At 38.4% G+C, this 7,035-nt stretch overlaps 1 long non-coding RNA gene across 1 annotated transcript; it reads right to left on the reverse strand.

Moving 5' to 3' along the window:
* On the reverse strand, positions 1 to 648 carry LOC307157826. Its single transcript, XR_013821091.1, has 4 exons — positions 621 to 648; positions 413 to 463; positions 168 to 300; positions 1 to 72 (listed from the first exon to the last, which is right to left on the reverse strand). It is a non-coding gene; the product is annotated as an uncharacterized lncRNA (long non-coding RNA).
* Positions 649 to 7,035: the final 6,387 nt, after the last annotated feature.

The raw sequence follows: 7,035 nt of genomic DNA on the forward strand, positions 1-7,035 counted from the left end.
TCCTCAGAAACATCTTCCACCTGCCAAACCAGACGATGCGGCCCCTTTGCTTTCTTTCTTTTATCATCAGACCTACAAATAAAAGCAAGCACTTAAAGACAAGAAATTGTAATAATAATCTTCAGTTCTCTAAAAGCAACCAAAACATCTCTTATTCTCATCCTTACCAAGCGATGAAAGACGTCAGAGTTTCTCTCTTGTGGCATTCTAGCACAGTGTTGAGGTCAGCTTTGTTGGTGATGAAGCCAGACACATGGGTTTTTGAAATGTTCAGTACATTAAAACAATCAGGGAGCCATTCTGTGGCAAAAGATTTAGTAAGGTAATCTGTAAATGAGGACTAGGGAGAACATGGTGCATTTGAAGAAACTTTTGAACTTGAAATAGCATATTCTATGGTAATTCTTCTTACCTGGAGTAATTATGGTCTGGTCTGCCATAGTGTGTACACAAAACAGAAGGCCTAAAAAACATAACGATGTGATAACAGATTATTTGCCATAGCACAGCCTCAACGTTTCAGTCGACAATTATCCAAAATAGTTAAAACGGCAGAATCTTACAACGACTAAAACACCTTTGATGAGACATTTGAACAAAAAGAGAATATTTAAACAAACCGTTAAGCATTAAAGTAGTAAAGTCATTGTTTTGCGGTATTTCCCGGAGCAAACAAAGTAAACTGCGCATGCTCCATGACCTCGCGAACAAACCACGCCCTCGTGTTGTCGTCAGACTCGAAACCCTAAGTATTTAGTGCCAGCCGTTGTGGCTGTGCTCTTCCTGGAACGACGCGCTGGAAATGGCAACTAAACCCAATGAATTCACAACGATTTAATAAAACAGTGTTCTCATGTTATGTAATATGACAGTCCTAATCATAGTTATTATTAACCGTTGCAGTTTGAGCTAGGGTTGTGCCGATGGACGATATCATCGTCCATCGTGATGGCTGACCGACATCACGATGGTGAGCCACCATCGTGATGCCACGCCCCCACCCTGTCAGACCAGCCCAGTCTCACGGCAGTTCGTGTTCGTGTGTACACCAGTGGTTGGGAACCTGGCTCTTAGGCAAAAATCATGTGGCTCGCAAGGTCTCTCACCCTTTACCAAACGAACGATAAAAAAATTAAGACGTGCGTGTTCAGTGCTGTTCGCGAGTGTCACGAGTCACCACATCAATCAACTAACCGCTGACGTTTCTGTGGTAACCTAACAGTTACAGCTCCTGCACTGGGATTCAAGCAGCTGCAGCTTGTTTAAGGTGATGGCGAAAATCATTTTAGAACAGCAGCGAAAATGTAAAAGTAGGCTATATAAACTTTAATATATCCTTTTATTGAAACGGGTGCTTTACTGTTCAAAGAGACACATTTCGAAACATTTCACCCGCTGGCCGCTGGTACTTTCACTTTTGCCGCAGAGACCCTTTATGTCCTATAAATGTGTCGTATTGTTGATAATCCGCGCAGATTTCAGTTGACGATTCTGTTTAAAGTTATTAATAATAAAACATGAATGAATGAGAAAGAAAAGAGCAGGATGTGCTTTATATTGAAAAGAAATATTAAAAGCGCGATAAGTCGCGAAAGAGACCTGAATTGTACTGACAGGATGCTGTGCGCGCGCTCCGAGCGCAACACGGACAAGCATAGTCTTTGTCTTCGGTTGCGAGCCTAAACGGCCAAATAAACATATAAATATTTCGAAATGCCAAGTCGAGTATTCCCGTGGCGTAAACACAGTAGAAGTAGCTACTCTCTCTCTCTTCGTGATGGTCAGCGCGATTCCGTAGCATCCTCATCACTGTCACTGTCTGACTTTTCAATATTGGTGCATGTCTTCTCAGTATGGCAAGCCGTTTTAACTTTTATTCATTTCCAGGATATGAATTCTTGATATCAACAAATCAATTTTTGCGACTAGGATGACACTTGGTAACTTTTGTTGTATTAGCTATGTGAACACACACAAAAATCATGGACATGATCTGGATATGTTAAAGGGTCGTAAAAAAAATAGTCACACTTAGCTTCCTGCCGGTCAAAAATGACCGACATAGGAAATGAATGGGAAATACGAAAAAATACGAAAACTCAGAGAAACTTTTGGTGGTACAAACTACAAATCAGCCACTGTGCAGAAAAAAAGTGCACAGCAATAAAGGGGTGACACTCTAAAACAACAAGAGTGCAAATATGACCCCCCCCCACACACACACACAGACACCCACACGCACACTCACAAACACACAACAAATTATGCTCGAAACTATATAAAAACTATATAATCATAACTCCAAAACTGTTGCAAGGAGAGTTTTTCAAAGTGGATACATTCACTGTTCAGACTCTAAGCTTTCAAATGACATCAACTTTGTGTTAATCAAGGCAAGATTTTTAAAAAATATGGTAATGAATATTTTCGCAGCTTGGTGGCGCCTGCTGGCGGTACACTCGGTTTTAGAGGGATTAATCAGCAGTCGTTAGAGGAGTTAATACATGCAATTAGATGCATTAAAAGGCTGAGATCCTAAGCTTTAAAATGATATATAATTTGTGAATTTATGAATATAATAGAAATATATTTTTTGATATCAATAATTACATTGTTACTAGTAAAAATGGCAATTACTGATATCAATAATTAAATTGTCACTAGTTGAAATGTCTATTCTTGATATCAACAATTGAATTGCTACTAGTTTCATTTTTGATATCTAAAATGGCTTTCTTACTAGTAACAATCACATTCATGATATCAGAAATTAACATTGTCACTAGTGAAAATGGAATTATTGATATCAAAAATGAACATTGTTACTAGTAGCAATTTAAATGTTGATATCAAGAATAGACATTTCAACTAGTGACAACTGAATTCATGATATCAAAAATAAAGGTTTTTACTAGTAAGAATTGTATTTCTGATATGTGAAACTGGTATTTTAACAAGTAAGAAATCAATTCTTGATATCAACAATTGATTTTGAATGGCAGCCTATGGTGACATTTCACTAGTGAAAATACAATTACAGATATCAACAATTATAGTTTTTACTAGTTGAAATTCAATTGTTGATATCAAGAATTATCATTTTAACTAGTGAAAATGTAAATGCTGATATCAAGAATTAGCATTGTTACTAGTGAAAATGTAAATGCTGATATCAAGAATTAGCATTGTTACTAGTGGAAATGTAATTCCTGATATCAAAAATTGCCATTGTTACTAGTAGAAATCTAATTCCTGATATCAATAACTATCATTTTAACTAGTGAAAATTTAGTTGTTGATATCAAGAATTCATATCCTGCGAATGATTAAAAGTCAAAATGGCTTGCCTATTGCCATTCCCAGGATATAAATGGTTAATATCAAGAATTATAGTTTTTACTAGTTGAAATTCAATTGTTAATATCAAGAATTATAGTTTTTACTAGTTAAAATTCAATTGTTGATATCAAGAATGAACATGTTTAATAGTTGAAATGTAATTCCTGATATCAAAAATTGCCATTGTTACTAGTAGAAACATTATTCCTGATATCAAGAATTATAATTTTAACTAGTTAAAATTGAATTGTTGATATCAACAGGGCTGGACTGGGACAGAAAATCGGCCCTGGCATTTTGGCCCAGACTGGCCCACTACAGATGACCATAAACACCACCCATCTTTGCACGCCCTTGAATATGTTTTGGTTCAACTCCTATTCATTAAAACCACTAATGCCATCTAATGAGTGAGTAGGAACGAGTTAACAGATGAAATAAGTACAAAATTGTAATTTATTAATACAATTGAACTATACTCCACAGTGATGCATCCAAAAAGCAAGCTATAAGCTGCATTGGCATAGCAATACCAGTGTTTCCCACAGGATCTTGGGATCCCTCTAGGGGGGTTCGGGGGCATGAAGGTCCTGCTGCTGCAGAAAACATATATATTTTGACACATTTTACAGCATCTGCTTGAAGGGCCTGTATCTATTTTTCACGCTATTTCTCTGTACATTCCTTGCGTTTCTTCTCCATCTCTCAGACTATTTTGACAGATACACACTTGACACTGCACGCTCGCTCAGAGCCCAAAGGGGGAGGTGTTTAAAGATGTGATTGGGCCAGCCCACTGTCAATCAAGAAAACAACCAATGGGCCGCTGATCTACGGGTTTTCACGGGTTTCAAAAAAACGCTAACGCTTACTTTTTTTTTGACCAATGCATTACACCGGCACTAACCCAGCGCCGTCAATTAAACAAAACAAAACGAATGGGCCGCCGATGTACGAGTTTTATGGGCCATTAAAAAAAAAAGTATTAGATGTATCGGCCCAAAAAGCACGTCGGCCCACCGGGCATTTACCCGGTATGCCAGATTACCAGTCCAGCCCTGGATATCAAGGATTCATATCCTGGAAATTAATAAAAGTTAAAACAGCTTGCCAAACCTCAGAGCCCTCACACCTGCAAAGTTGCGTGCATGGTAAGTTGTTGCTCTTGCAAGAACACCTTCTACTGCATTGGCTGGCAAGACAAGAGCACTTCACAAGCTCCACAACAGCCTCTGGTGCTGGTGGAAGTTTTGACAGGACAGGAGCCCATTGCCCATCATCAATTTGCCTCCATCCCAGTGATAGTGCGTCAAGAAACTTTGGAGCAGGCACTGCATCTTGTGCCCAAACATTTGCTTGCCAGTGTGCTGGCAAGCAAATTAGTAGTGGGCCAGAAATTCATGTGTCAGCTCTTCAAACCTGGTTATGAAACAGCTAAAGCCCTTCGGTGGAACATGTTTAAAACTCTAAAACCCAACCAGGGAGTGGGAAAACTATGTCCCACTTCAGGAGCAGTTACAGAGCACATTCTGAGAGCACACTGGCAAGCAAATGTTTGGGCACAAGATGCAGTGCCTGCTCCAAAGATTCTTGACGCACTATCACTGGGATGGAGGCAAATTGATGATGGGCAATGGGCTCCTGTCCTGTCAAAACTTCCACCAGCACCAGAGGCTGTTGTGGAGCTTGTGAAGTGCTCTTGTCTTGCCAGCCAATGCAGTAGAAGGTGTTCTTGCAAGAGCAACAACTTACCATGCACGCAACTTTGCAGGTGTGAGGGCTCTGAGGAGACATGCACCAATATTGAAAAGTCAGACAGTGACAGTTAGAGTGATGAGGATAAATACTTGAGTGACAATGACTGACTGTTTTGTTGAACTCTTCAGTAATGAAACAAAATGCAGATTTTTTCCCCATTTTTTCCAATGTTTCTATTTTTTTCACCCAATTTTTTGGCAAATGATCCAATAAATATTTTGAAAATAGTCTGTCTCACTTGTCTGCAAGGAATACATACATCAAAAGTTTACCATTTTAAAGCCTTTATAGAAGGGAAAAGATTATATATTTTATTTTATTTTATGTGATTTGTCTGCATATTGTCTGCCATCTTGAATTTTGGCACTAAAAATGAAGAAAAAAATTGAAAACAGGTTGTTTTGTATTCAGTGGGGTCCTAGCAAGTAAAAAAAACACCAGTTGCCCAGGCTGGAAAAATAATTTCCCTCTTCCTGCAAAAGCTCAAAAGTTTAATTTTGTTTATCGTTTCCTAGTAACAAAGGCTGGCTATCTTTCCCATCTTTCCATTGGCTTCATGTAATCCATTCTCCCCAATAATTTTCCATGTCATCTGATTGTTAACAGAATTATTGTGGTGAGCGCAGAACATTATTTTAATTAAAATGATTATTAGGTTATATGAAGGAAACTTTTAATCAGTCAATGCGTTTTTCCGGGTATGCCAATAAATAGCATAATGGTGGTTACATCCATCATTGGTTGATAATCATGATAATTCATGTTACCCATGGTCATATTTATTACCCAAGTCAATCAGTTAATTAGAAAATGTATGTATATAATGATATACCTAACATATATCCATTTGAAATGTTTAAAAAGGCGATTATTTGCAATTTTTGGTGATATGTCCGCCATCTTGGATTTTGGGCCTGTGCAGCCCGGGAAAAAATCGGAAACAGGTAGTTTTGCAAACTATAGGGTCTGAAAAAGTCAAAAAACATCATTTGCAAAAATCTATATGAAATGTTCCAAACACTTTATTTTGCTACATATGGCCCTGCACTATTACAAGTGATTAGTAAATGATTTACTAATTATTTATGAAACATGACTATGCGTTCATAAATGATTTATAGGTGACATGTTCATTATTGTATGTATGTTTTGTAGATTCAGTTATAAGTCATTTACAATTGATTAGTAAATGATTAACTAATCATTTACAAAACATGAATTCGCATCCAGCATGCAGGGAACATAAACTGCAGAGTGAGTTTATCATAGCAGTTGCGAGCAGCGCAGCACCAGAGGCAGAGAGGACTGGACTGGACTGGGAAGCTGAGAAAGAGCAATGGGCACAGATGCATTACTGCCTAAAACAGGTTCAAAACACAATTCTGGGAATCTAACATTGACCATCCCTGTGAAAAGAGTCCACACTCATCATGTCAGTGCACATATCCGACAATATAAGTTATAGAAGCAGTTCAATCCACAAAGCTGCAAAAGCGGGGTTTATATGTAAATCTGCGCCTTACCCATCCTGGTAAATAAACCAGGTATCATTCGAAAGGGTTTTCTCAGACCTTTCCAACGAGTCTACTCTTATGTCTTTGTGATGTAGGAGTCGTGAGATATTGGCACTCTAAGTTTAACCGGAAGTGAACATGTAGTTCCGCCCAGAAAGCAGTCAGCGACATAAATTAGGTATCATTCGAAAGGGTTTTATCAGACCTTTCCAAAGAGTCTACTCTGATGCCACTGCTATGTAGGAGTCATGAGATATCGACACCCTAAATGTTAACCGGAAGTGGACGTATCTCCTAATTAGAAATGCGCATTGAATCATGGGAGGTGTTAAAAGAAAGGTCTTCGTGAGGCCTTTAAGATGACACCACCCTTTTGTCGTTTTGAGCTTTGGGGGCGGAGCTATGGGGCCTAATATATTTGTGT

The sequence above is a fragment of the Squalius cephalus genome (assembly GCF_949319135.1).
Source record: "Squalius cephalus genome assembly, chromosome: 4".
Taxonomy (NCBI): Eukaryota; Metazoa; Chordata; class Actinopteri; order Cypriniformes; family Leuciscidae; genus Squalius; species Squalius cephalus.